The following is a 13861-nucleotide window of genomic DNA, read 5'->3' as shown; positions in this document are numbered from 1 at the left end:
TGAAACTGCAAATATTAAGTGCTGGGAAAATGAATCTGATGTCAGGTCAATGAAATTTTCCCACTGACCCTCTTTCTGAGCAAGCAGCTAGCAGGAAGGACCTCAGGCATCTCCTGTTTCAGGTGTGGTGGATCTTCTTGATCCCCTTAGTCACTGAGCTCCCCATGCAATAGTATCCAAAGGAGTCCTGCTGCCACCAGGCCCAAAGTAAAGCTTGCAATAGCATCTTCCAGCCTCTGTTCACATTTTGTCCCATGTGAGGAAGGGCTATAAACTCAGTGGTGAGCTCTCCTGAATCAGCAGCCAGGGCAAAACTGAGGCTTCAACTGCAGACCCAAGGAATTTCCTCACAGTCTGCTCTGTTCCAGGGAGGGTTCTTGTGCAGAAGACCTCCCTTTAGAATATTATCCCATATCCTAAAATTGTTATTCTCCGGACAAAAAAAACAAGTTACTCGATACACAGTCCACAGTTGCACTTCTTCGGATGCATTTCCATGGCAAGGAGTGCCTTATAGATGCAATACTTGCCTTTCCCAAAAAAGCATCCCCATGGGCCCAGGTAACAGATGATTTACAACAGCAAAGTCCCTCTGACTTCCCTGTCACATCCCACTGGCCTCAGCCTCACCGCTGAATCTTTGTGCATGTCCCCAGAAATAAAGAGATGGCAAAGGCAGGTTTGCTCAGTGCCCAGAATAAGGCTGCAGCAGGCCAGAGTAAAACAGCTGCATCTCACTGATACAGATGCTTCTTCCCATTGCAGACTAATTTCTGCATGTATTGTCCCTCCAAGACGTATCCATTTACTGTTTTGGGTACCCTGATCACAATGTTTAATGTCAAAATAAACTTCTGTCATTTGATTTCAGAATAAAGTAGACTTAAAAAAAAATACTAAGAAAAACCCACAACAAAACACGTCTTCCAAAAAATGTCCAAATCCTCTCCCCTACCTTTAATATTACAGGTCTGATCTACTTACCTGCCCACTGAATTCTAAGGCACAAAACTTGAGGGGCAGGGTCCAATATTTGCTACTTAAGAAAGTGAGAAGTCTGTACCTTATTTGTGCTTGGGGCCAGGCAGTTTAGGAGGTGAGTGTTGGGTTCCTGTCCCTACCTGTACTCTGCCATCCCATGTGAAGAGTGTGTAAGTGCTGTGTGGCCACCCCTATGGTGGGACATGGGGCTGGGGTGGCCACAGGTACCAGCTCAGGGCAGTGCCCTTGGGGTCTGCATTGTGTCCCACTTGAGCACAGGAGGGATAAAAGCTGCCTCAAAGTTTGAAAACAAGTGATTCAATCTCTAAATATTTGTATAAAGTTTTGCAAGTGTGAAAATATTCTTTATACATCACACTTCCATGATATTGCTCTGAGAGTTCAGCTTTTCCTCTACCGTGATTCATCAAAACTGCCACTTTCCACTCTCTTGATTTCCACTGCACAAATGCCTCTCCTAGGAGGCAATTATATACACTTTAATATTCTTAAATGTTATCAGATGCCTCTGAAAAGCAGTTGTCAGATCTCTTACAGAAATCTAAGGGATTGCTGCTTTGTTTGGAGTGCCTTTGCTTATAATAAATCAGATTAACAAGACTAAGTGCAATTTAACTCTTCCCACTGTGACTTGAGACTTTCCCAAAGTATATGTGCTGCACTTTTCAAGCTGTGACAGCTATTCTTAACCATCAAATGAAAATGAATTAGGGGAGAAGTTCTCCATAACATACTTTACTTCTCAAATCAGCACAAGTGATGAGCTGGGTCTGGCAGTTATCTTAACACACACCTCTTCCCCTGTTAGACTGTAGACTGACAAAAGAAGTCGACAGCCCAAAGCAGTGGGTGAGGGCAATTTAGGTGCTTGAGTTCAGAGCGACTGTCCTCAAAGCTGCTCTCAGTACCCATAGAATGGTTTGGGTTGCAAGGAATTTTAGAGCTCATCCAGTTCCAACCCTCTGCCATGGGCAGGGACACCTTCCACTAGAGCAGCTTGCTCCAAGCCTTGTCCAACCTGGCCTTGAACACTGCCAGGAATGGGGGAGTCACAGCTTCTCTGGGCACCCTGTGCCATCACTTCAGCACCCTCACAGTAAAGCATTTATCCCTAATAATCTTCTCTCTTTTGTTTAAAGCCATTACCCCTTGTTCTATCACTACATGCAAAACATCCCTCTCCAGCTTTCAACATAATCATCACATCATGTGCCAGCAATAAACACACCTTTGATAGCAAATTCCTTACATACTTTATGTTTTGCCCCTGTGCTAGTTGCAGGTTGCTGGTATCCCAGCAAGGTAGCTCAGAGCCTTACCCAGCCTGAGATTCTCAGCCTGGGAAGTCTCCACAGCCCTGGCACGTGCAGGTGAGCACCAGCAATCCCAAGACACCTTCACAAGTGCGCACCACAATTACTAAAAAGTGAGACCAGAGGTCTCTGTGCCACCCTATAAGGGGGCTGACATTACTTGGGAGCTAGGAGAAGTGGGTTTGAACCCCCTCAGCCACAGCAATTTGTCCCTTGATCTTTGCCAGTTCAGACCATGACAGTAAGGGCAACCAAGAGAAGCACCTCTGTCTCCTCCTTTGGCACCAGCAAGGCTGCAGCAGGGTAGTGGCCCATCGCTAGGGGACCTGGGACTGGCATGAGAACTCAAGTAGTGCAAGGTAAGCACCCCAGATCAGGGGCTGGAGGCACCAGCAAACTGGGAAGCTGCAGAAGCATCCCTCTCCAGCATTTCCAATTGGCTCATCTAGGCAGGTCTCTGTCAGGCTGGGGACTCAACTCGAGAGAATCCCTCCTTGACCATCCTCAGCCATAGGATGACAGAAGATGCATTGAGAACCAAGGATCCCAGACTATCCACAGCAACCTTACTAACCCTGCAATTAAGGCTGAATTTGACCAGCCCCTTATCAATTGATTCTATGATTCTAATAAACCACTTGCATATAGAATCATAGAATAGTTAGGGTTGCAAAGGACCTTAAGATCATCCAGTTCCAACCCCCCTGCCACGGGCAGGGACACCTCACACTAAACCATCTCACCCAAGGCTCTGTCCAACCTGATCTTGAACACTGCCAGGGATGGAGAATTCACAACTTCCTTGGGCAACCCATTCCAGTGCCTCACCACACTTACAGTAAAGAATTTCTTCCTTATATCCAGTCTAAACTTCCCCTGTTTAAGTTTTAACCCATTACCCCTTGTCCTATCACTACAGTCCCTAATGAAGAGTCCCTCCCCAGCATCCCTATAGGCCCCCTTCAGATACTGGAAGGCTGCTATGAGGTCTCCACGCAGCCTTCTCTTCTCCAGGCTGAACAGCCCCAACTTTCTCAGCCTATCTTCATATGGGAGGTGCTCCAGTCCCCTGATCATCCTCGTGGCCCTCCTCTGGACTTGTTCCAACAGTTTCATGTCCTTTTTATATTGAGGACACCAGAACTGCATATGTGCCTGGGGTATTAACATTCCTTGACCACTGCATAGCTCAGTTATCTTGTACCACTGATTTCCTGAGTTCATGAAAACTAATAAATAAATCTATATATAGCTGTCTCATCTGTGAAAATGAGCAGCAACATCACTACTTTTAATGTCCTGAGATGAAAAAAGAGAGCAGAGAAACAAGTTTGAGAGAAGGTGTAATAAACACATTACCATGGTACTGACCTGGAAAGAGGCCAGTAGAAATAAAGTCGAAATAGTTAACAAAGACTTGCATTGACTTGAAAGGGTCTAAGGTTTCACCCTGCCCATTCCAGAGCAAGGAGCTCAGAGAAGCAAGGTAACCACAGAGAGAAGCACTGCCTTTCTATTCACATGAAAATGTACATTCATAAGGAGGCAGATGCACAAAACTTGGAGATGCTGTTTTCCAAGCAAGCCGCTCTCCTTGAAATTTCTGATGGATCTGTGTTCCCAGGTTCTCTCAAAAAACCATGTCACTGTCAGCAGAGAAGTGATTGGGAGGACAATGCACAATCTATACCCTAAATCAGAAGCATCTCAGCACACAAACTGGCCAAGGAACAGCAAAAGAGAAACAGGGCATATGATGAAAACATAAATCTGTTCTCCAGCAACCCTGATGTCACAATTCCCAGACACCCTTCAAGAGGGCTGGACCACTGGTCTCCACTTATTCTTCATGGGTAATCAAAATTCATGAAGTGGGTTGAAAACTGCAGCCAAACTCATATCACCACACTCAGTCCCAAGTACTAGCAGGGTGTTTGCATTGTGAATCGCTGGGATAAGTGGTGTGTGCACAGGCAGCTCAGCCGTCTCTGGCTCCAGAGCTCAGGCGATTCAGAAGTCAGTAAGTTGCTATGCAGAAAATCTCTAAATCTATTGACCCCTCTGAACAATGACACAGAAGAATCATTTTGTGGCAGACACAGTTATACCAAATCCAGAACACAAGCAGACCTCATATTGATCTTCCCAAGGCCACAGCCCTGGGACATCATCTGTGCTCAAGTGGGACATGTTGCAGACTCCCACGGCACTGTGGCCACCCCAGCCCCATGTCCCACCACAGAAGTGGCACACAGCGCTTCCACACTCTTCACATGAGACGGCAGAGTACAGGTAGTGATGGGAACCCATCGCTCACCTCCTAAACTGCCTGGCCTCAAGCACAAAAAATGAGGAGGACAGAGCAACAGCAACTTTTTAATGCACTTTAAGGTAAAACTCAGCAGCTCATCTAAAACTACCCTAGGAACTTGCACCACCTGCAGTCTATTCCTGGTGGAAAGGTTAACTCAGAAAAAAACAAAAACTCACTGCACTAAATAGGCTTCCAAGGATTTTCTTATGCTCCTTGTCTCTCACCTGGGCTATTTCCTACTAATTGCTTAATACCAGTTCATCAAACAATGCCGTAACTGGTGCCATGCTTCCATAAATGCTCTGAGCTGAGCCTGGCCGTAGGGAAACTCACTGAGAACAGGAGTTAGACCAGCTGGTTATTTAAACAATGTATTTACTTATATATATATATATATGCAATTGCAAATCTTATCTTTTCTACACATATGGCTCCTCTACAGAAAATGCCTTTTCTACTAAGAGAGCCTCCAGGGGCTTGCTGCAAGCAAGCAATGCAGAAACTGAAATGCTTTATCACCATACAGAGCCCAAATGCAAAAGCAATATTTGACCCAGAGATATTTTTCAATTTACTTTAAAAAAAGAAAAATAAAAAAAAAACCCCAGATGACTAAAGGCTTCTGTAGCTACATCCAAATAACAGTAAAATCTAAATAGCAACCGCTTCCTGCCCAACTACAGCCAATCAGGGATGGTCCTCCAAAACTTAATCAAAGGTTATGGCAATTCACCACATTTTCACATTTTTCTTTTTACTATGAGACTTCAGATAACCTGCTCCCATAAATGGGTGAGGCAGGAGTCACAGACAGGAGGACTGAGGCAGGTTTGCCTGAGAGAGGAAGGATGCTATCAGAAAGCACAAGCCGGAGGCTTTTGGGGAGTAAACATCCTGCTGTGTTCTTGCACACATCAGGGCAGGGAAACAAGTGTTCAAAGGAAGGGAAGTTTCATATGTGAACACAGGGCTACTCATGTAGCCTTTTCACAGGAGAATAAATTATTGCACTGGTTAGGAAAGATGGATCAAGCTTAGTGCAAGCTATAGAACTTCACAGAACAGTTTGGAGCCAAAAGCCAGAGGCAGATGCAGGAACAGCAAATGCAATAGCTGGATCATGTCAAAAGTACCACAAGATATTGAACACATTCCTCTGGGCAGCTGTACGAGATGCCGCTTCAAATGGCACTTCTCCTGAGACTTTTCTATTGGGTTTTGGGCTGCAGTGTGAATTCCCAGTAGGTGTTTCATGAGAAGTTTCTGAGTTCATATGTATGATGATTTGATTGAACCCAGAAACCCAGCTGAAACTGCTGAGCTTCATCCAATTATGAGGTAAACCAATGTAAAATCCAAACAGTGTATGGGCAGCCAAGGCATAGGTCAGAATTCATAAAGGAGAGCAAACCCAAGGGAGTTTCTTACAGTTGTGGGTTTCTCAATATTTCTGACACTGCAGAGATAAGTTCTGATCTATTCTTAGTAAAAGATGTGGATTTTTATGTCCCTAACATTCCTGAGTACTTCAGCATGTTTCTGGTAGCTCCTACTGCCCATGTCGTTTTGCAGAAGACACTGTTGGGTCTTTCTGGAGTCTGTGCCCAGCTGGGTTTATGTGAATTCACACAGCTGGTGAAGTCTGCTGATGCTTGGTACTTATCACAGGCACCGCTACCTTGTCGTTCTTGGATGCTCTTGTCCTAGCTGGCGTATAGGACTTTCACTGTATGAGTTTATCGAGAATTAACCATGTATTGATCATGCCATTTAGACACCCAGGATTAATCAAAGAAAGGAAAGTTATCCATTCACAGGTTAGCAAGCAAACTGCAAGCCTTTATGAAGTGAAACTGTTTTGTTCTATTGCATGAACTCTTTTTCCATCCTATTCCCTCCCTCTCTATCTGAAACACAACACTGTTGTCCTGCTTTGTAGGAGTAACCTTGCTTATTGGACCCCATGTCCCAGGCACTGGGATTATTATCACTCATTTTCCAGGTGCTCTCCTTTCACTGCCTCCATCGCCATGCTCACAGAAGTCCATAAACCTCAGAAAGAATCATCCTATTCCAAGGGCTCCATGTGGCCTGTTCTCTTCAGTACATCTATATTTTCTTTCTAAACCATTGAAGGGACACCAACAAAACGCAAAACCCTCACAAGTGATTTTCTAGGACAAGCGAGTTGTCAGCTTTGCTGCTAACATCGGTTTTGACAATCTCAGATACAGGCTGAGCTTTTACTCAGCTTTTAGATTAGCTCTGAAATTCACAAGCAGCCTGCCAGTGGGCTTGACTTTGATAAGTAGCAACCCTGGGTCATTTTACCAGCAAGTTTTCACTTGGGCATCCTTTCTAGGATGAAATATCCCTATTTATCATGTGAGAAATGACTTATTTTTTGTTATTACAGCACGTGTCTGATTTGGTATGATCAGAGAAACAACTGGATGTATCAGCTACCTCACATTTCAGCTACGGGGGAGAGCAACAGAAAGGTTAACGCTCTCAGCAGCTTTTTTCTGACTGCAGAAATAATGCCTAGGCATTCGCCAAGATGGGCACTGCAGAAATCCAATACCTCATGGCAAAGATTGCGCCATCGCTGATGAACACTAGGGCAATGGTTTTTATAATGAGCCATAACAGGTTACAGCAGCTCCATGAAAGTTACAGAAACCAGGCTGGGAGGTCTTCATCCAAATCAGTTTAGCCAATTTTTGCCATGTTTGTATCCCACTGCCTTGTGAATGTTCTGGGAAGGCACAGAAAGGTAGCACAGAACTGAAACCAGAGCCAGCTTAAAGTCGTAAAGGGACAAGATAGAGATAGGACAGGTTCACAGGCAGGAGGGGAAAGGGTCTGCACAGAGACACACTGGAAACCCAGAACTGCTCCAAGGCATTACTAAATACATCAAGCAAATTCTAAGTAATATGTTTCTGCTATTGCAAAATTAGCTGGGGTTAAAGTATTACTGATTTTAAAGAGAGCCAATCTCTTACTGAGATCAGTTAAGAAAATGAGGGTATGGAGCGATGTTGTTTATGTGTAAGCTGTCAGGCTTAATCATAATTTATGCTGAAGGTGAGCCTCAACCAAATGTGCCAGAGAGAAGCCAAACAGGTACAAAACAGGGGTGAACTGGGGCATGTTGGTAGCTCAGAGCACCTTACTGTGTAACATGGCCAAAGAGGTGTTCCTGCAGGAGTGTGGGTGTTCATGAGAGTGTTATTTCTGGTTTTGATGGATATTTCTGTGACCCAGGTCGCAGTTCTGCACACTGCTGAATTCTGAGCAAGGCACATACAAGGGTGAAAACTGTTCAACTTCATTGTCCCATGAACACCCCCAGAGAGCTTGCCCTCCCTTCTGCCCCCACACTTCAGGTACGAGACAGATCCATAAATGATACATGAGATAAACACTCACAGAAGCTTTTCTGTAATTTGGGGTTGCTGTGGTACTTCTGAAAACACTGGTCATCAGGAATTCAGTATTTGCATAGGACCCTTTAAAACAATCACTGATGGTTTTGTTCCTAATCTACTCTCTCTGGCTCCTAGTGGTTTTTAATGTGTCCTATATTTTGAGTGATCATCCAGGTACACCAAGAGATCCTTTAATTTCAGAAATCCAAAGTTCTTTCATTTCACAACCCATTAATGAACCACTGGGGTTAACTCTGCAGTCTTCACAAATACAGACCATTATTGCTCTGTTCTTTGAAAGCAAGCTAACCCAGGCTGCCCTTGCAGTTACCAGAGAACAGCAAAGTCCTTAGACTCTGTAAGAAGCACCTGAAGGCAGCATCAGAGAGATTATCTTAGGGAAAAACCAAGAGCCACATACACCTGGAGAATTATCATTACTCCACCAATTGCACTCAACAGTACTGATTTACGCAAAGGGCAAAAAAATATGCAGCTTTGCGATCTAAGACATGGGGTACCTAATTTAGCTGGAACGAAAACCTACAGTACCTCCACCCTGCCATTACTGCTCAAGGGAAAATCTGAGCTGTATTTTGGCATCTTTTCTTGATCCTTCCTGTTGAGAAGGACACTAAAGGTGAGAACCTCAGCAGAAAGGTCACATCTTCCCTTCGACCAAACACACTGAGAATACTGATGCTTCTAACCTAATCTTGCCGTTGTGCTGACCACCAGATAAAAGCTATGCTGAGCATTCCAGCAAGCCACAGAGCCTTTCTTTCTCTTGCGCTTCCAAACCCAACTGCACTTCCATGATACCACAACAAAGGTGAAAACAAGCAAACCACCTCAGTGTCAATGGGGAACTTAGGGATGCAGTTTAGTGATGGACTTGACAATGCAAGGTTAACAAATGAACTCAGCATTCTTAAACCTAAACAATTCTATTATTCTATTTCTATCAAGTTTGGCCCTAGGGGGAGAAGCTTCTAGTCAGCTCCCTCACCAAACAACTGTTTCACACCCAGAGAGGCAGCAAGAGAGCTGCAACCCCTAAATGAATCTGCTCAAAAATGAATGAAGAATCCTCTCACATCTTTATCTTTCTGGACAAGAAGAGAAAAACTAAATCCCTGGCCAGAGCAGGGCCTTACCTTGAAGTCACAGCAGGAAAGATCCCCAGGAGCACTGCTACCATCCACTTCCCATACTGCATGGGCATGACAACTCAGCTGCTGTACATCAACAAATTACAAAGGCCATAGATAAGTGCTACCTGCTGGGAGAAGGGTCGACATGTGTTTTCACTTACAAAACAACACCTTGATTGGTACACCCTGCTCCAGCCCAAAGCACCTTGTGGTTCCCTGTCCTGAAATCTCTTCTAACCCTTATAGGCCTTTATGGCTAGAGAGAAAAGTGTGAGGTTTAGGTCAAAGGGAACCAATGCCTCAGTTTTTCTTTCTGTGCCCCACAAATCCCCTGGTTTAAATACAGAGGAAAAAAATAGTATTTCTATTTTCTGTTCCTAGCTATTTGGGTTGGGGCACTTTTCCCCTCATAGTGTAGCACGTGAATCACACTACATATCAAAACAAGCTGTAAAGAGCAGAAAAGCAGTTATTCAGTGGTTTAGTCACAACCATTGGAGAAAAGTTTCACCCTCTTCTCTCTCCTCCCTTTTAGCTTCCATATGCGGGCTAAAGAAGGATTCATTTGAAAACTGCAGCAGCTTTTTGTTCTGTGAACTGTTTGAAATAAACCTTACCAGCCTTTGCATATGTTTGCAGTTTAAAATGGATCTGCATTTACACTAAATGAAATATTTACCAAAATGATTACGAACATTTTTTCATTTGCATAAAGCAACGAATTGTATCTTTAATGCTGTGTGAAGGTTTGGTGCATTTTTGCAAGAAGAAGTAATGTTTTGGCAATATTAGTATTTTGCACAGTTAGCAGAACAGTTTTGGCAGAACAATTAGCATCAGACAAATATTCAAAGCGGTTCTGTCAGTTTCTCATTATGGATATACACTGGAGTCTCGGTTTTTAAGAACTTTGCCCATTATTAAGAAACTCCAGCATTCAGCTCTGCATCATTAAAGCTCAAGCCCACCTTCTGATGCTTGTGGGCAGATAAACCCCCAGGAGAAACCTGTTACTGTCAACAGGGACCTGAGAGGAGAGAAAAAGGGGAGGAGAACAAACACATTTAGAAACTGTAATATCCACAACAAAGCCAGACTCTCAGCTAGTATAGTTTGCTGGGTGTCTCTGAAGCCAGTGGAGCATCATTTCCCAGCAGCTGAGGGTTTGCACACACTGTCATGCTTATAGCCACGCAGCAAAATGTTGGATTCCCTGCTCTACACATGTATTTCTTCTCTGGCAGCTACTCCATCTGTCATGGTGTTATTTGCTGGTGTACTGCCAGAAAGGATGTTCTCTTCTCTGTCTGGAGGAACAGTCTTCTTCCAGCTGATCCTTGATGTACTGAGCATTAGGAAGCCATGCTGAGTGTCCTCCAGATACAGAAACCCCCTGGGAAAGAGTTTTGCCATCCTTTGTCTGAAAAGGTTCATTCATTTGAATGTGAGCCTCACTGGGAGACCTTATATATCTACACTGTCCAAGTGTTGTCCTTTGCTGCAGGGATAGATGGTGGTAATAGCATCATAAATGCTTTTTTCACAGCACTGTTTATTACACAGTATTGTCAGACTCCCTACCTTAGCCTTCTAAAGGGAAACAGTGCTTTCCAATACAACAGCAGGGTGGCAGCATTAGGTATGCTGGAATAATCTTCTTAATTGATCTTGGAAGGGGTGGGCAGTGATTTCCTTTGAGTGATTTTCATTAACTGAGTTCTTTGTTATTGCTTGGGTGTGGGTTATGAATATAAGAGTTTTCACATGAGTGTACCTTCAGTTCAAACACAGTTCAAACACAATATAATCTGCTTCAATAAAGAGTTGGAAGAATGCAGTTTTCAGCAGCATTTTTATTAAGTACTGGCAAACCCTTGTGCATGTTAATGCTTGATAAAAATACAGCTGACCCAGATGCAAAACACTGTGGTGAGCTAAGGCATATGATAGGTGAAGGAAAATAAATCCAGTGCCACGTGATACCCACCATCCCTGCAAACTCAGTTCACAAGAACAGGAAGGTGGGATGATTTTCCTATGATTTTCAACATGTTAAATTTTGACCATCCACTTATTAAACATCTGTATTTACACTAAATGAAATATAATTAAATAATAAATTTCACCCCAGGAAGGCAATCTGAAAAAAACCCACAGGGTAACTGAATTAGACATTGGCAAATGGGTTGTAACTCGTATTGTTGTTCAAGATGTTCTGTGGGAACGCAGTGGTAATGGGTCATTTATTTCATATTCACATTTAGAAACCCAGCCAGAACAACAAACAATTAGATACTCTTATAGCCTGTATATGCTAAAAAACACAAATGTGAGTCAGCAGTTATAATTTCTTGCTGTTTGAGACACTAGTTTTCTTTATTCACTTTTGGCTATAAAAGTAGCCTATACAAAAATGAGCTTAGGAAACCACTTGGTTAAGTAACCAAACAGTTGTAGGTATGTCCTTGACCACAAGCAGTGGGGAACATGAGCATTGGCTGTCTTGTATGAGAGTTCTGTGACCACTTTGAATTGATGTAATCTGGTTCTGCCACCAAAAAAGCCATTCCTGTCCTGCACTGCTTTGTCCTGTCCCATCACTTTGTTTCAGCTCAAGCATTTCTACAGTTGCATGGCAAAGCAGAGCAAGAGATCTGATGTGGATAAAAAGTAACCTGATGAAAATCGACAACTGTGGCTTATGGTGATGCTGGCCCTAAGGCATCAAGAAAGGCATTATTTCATCTCAGAATGAAATCTTACATGATCTTTCCAAATTTACTGTAGTGCAGCATTTTCCATGCCTATAAGAATAAGATATTTCTATTTAATAATCCTTCTGCAAAACTACCTCTGGTTCTGTCATTGTTAGAAATTTCATATCACAGTTGAATACAGCTCGCTTTGGAGCACTGGTGCAAATCTGAACTGGTGCAAACAAGTGCAGCTCCCCTGGGTGCACAGGGCTGGCGCTGATTTCATCGGGGATGTGCAATCACACAGCAGCTGGCACATGAGCTTGACACTGTACCCATCATCCACTTGAGAGTGCAGCCAGCCTGGGATAAAATAGCAGATTTCACAGGGTTACACCAATAATTGCCCTTTAGCCCTGGAGCTGGATAAATAGCCTGAGTTAGAAGAGCAAACAGAATTGGTGAGCAGTTCAGAGACGCTCTTTCAGACAGTTGTTTTTACTACATTACCTATTCACATTTTTTTCTCCATTAAACTGTGTTCTTAAGACCCACTCACATAGGGTCATTTCAGGTCTTCAAATTATAGTATTGCAAATGGAGGAAGGGAGATATTTTTAGGTGTACCGTAGGAGGACATGAGTAAGCATGGATGTTTACTGTAAGGCTAAAGAATGGTACAAGGAAGATACATGAAAACAAACAGATCTGGCTACTTTTATCCCTCCCCTGAGCTTACCACCAGTAATAGCAAATCCAGATCATTCAGGTAGGAAGAGCTGAGAGCTAGGATGGACTTGAATCTAACCACCACACATGATCTACTGTGCTGGACACATCTGCTTTCAGCTGTGGTAGAGCACAGTGCTGCCACTGGGGGCCCCAGAAGGGATCCATCAAACCAGGACCTTCCAGGGAAGGTGAGGGAACACCGTGGTATTCACCCTGCTGTACTGAAACAAAGCCAACATTTGCCATTTGACTTCAGCCTGTAGAAGAGAGTCATTGTGTAAGACAACCACTGGAGCACAAAACACAACCTGCCCCCACATCCCCAACAGCCACTGGCAATTAGTTACAGAGGCTGAGAAATTCTTCAGCCTCACATTCATACCTTTGTGAACACAACTAACTTATTTTTACCCCCAGTAGTAGATCCGCTAAAGTCACTCCTCCCTATATCCACTTTCTCACCCATTTGGTCTTTCTCACAACACACAACCGATTACTCCCGTAGTGCCAACGACACTGCAGAGCTGCTGCATGCTATGCTAGATGGATGGGTCAAACAACCAAAGTCAGTCAAAACTCTTTGGGATAGTTGTGTGTGTGTTAGTCCTGGTGTATTCTAATCTGCAGAAATCTGGTTTCGAAGGCAGCCACAGAAACCGACCAACATCACTAAGAAAGTGGGGATATCTGGTAGGGCCAGACTGACTGAAGTCAGCTCTCCAGTTGAAGCCAATGTGGAGCTGTGCCCTGATGTCATTCAAACTCCCTTCCCAGCATAGTGAGTCCATAGAAAAATCACTGCCAGGTCAGCATCTACCGTTGCACTACTACAAATAACACACTTTATCAGCAATAGGGCAGTGTCAGGGGAGCACAGTGTTTTCTTGGGGGCAGTGAGCAAGCAGTACACATCATTTCTTGTCTGTGTGTCAAGTTTTCAATGTGCTGCCTGATTGGTACTGCTTTATATTGCTGCAAGCAGGGAACGTGGGAATGTGGGTTGTGCTAGTGCTTTTGCTGCATTCCTGCTGCAGGGATAGTGTACTGGTTATACACAAGGCTCTCTTTCCCACAGTGACAGCAAGAAACAAGTATTTTAGCGCTTGATGGTATTTCCACAGTGCCACTGAGAGAATGTGAAAGAGCAAAAGCAGCTCAGTTCAATTTGTGTTATTTAGGAACTACTTGAACCACTGATAAAGGACTATGCAATGTA

The 13861-nt window shown here is 43.7% G+C and overlaps 1 long non-coding RNA gene across 1 annotated transcript in view; it reads right to left on the bottom strand.

Moving 5' to 3' along the window:
* The window catches only part of LOC133221893 (uncharacterized), a 53013-nt gene extending 43701 nt beyond the window's left edge, over positions 1-9312 (bottom strand). The window contains exon 1 of the long non-coding RNA XR_009728099.1: positions 9221-9312. This is a non-coding gene — a long non-coding RNA (uncharacterized LOC133221893). The remainder of the gene's footprint in view (positions 1-9220) is intronic.
* Between the last annotated feature and the right edge of the window lie 4549 nt (positions 9313-13861).

The sequence above is a fragment of the Neopsephotus bourkii genome, unplaced genomic scaffold (genome assembly GCF_033783945.1).
Source record: "Neopsephotus bourkii isolate Nb327-2 ecotype Australia unplaced genomic scaffold, CSIRO-AGI_Nbou_v1 NB_1572, whole genome shotgun sequence".
NCBI classification, from domain to species: domain Eukaryota; kingdom Metazoa; phylum Chordata; class Aves; order Psittaciformes; family Psittacidae; genus Neopsephotus; species Neopsephotus bourkii.
Note: the sequence above shows the minus strand (reverse complement) of the source record. Positions and strands in the feature narration are given on the sequence as shown.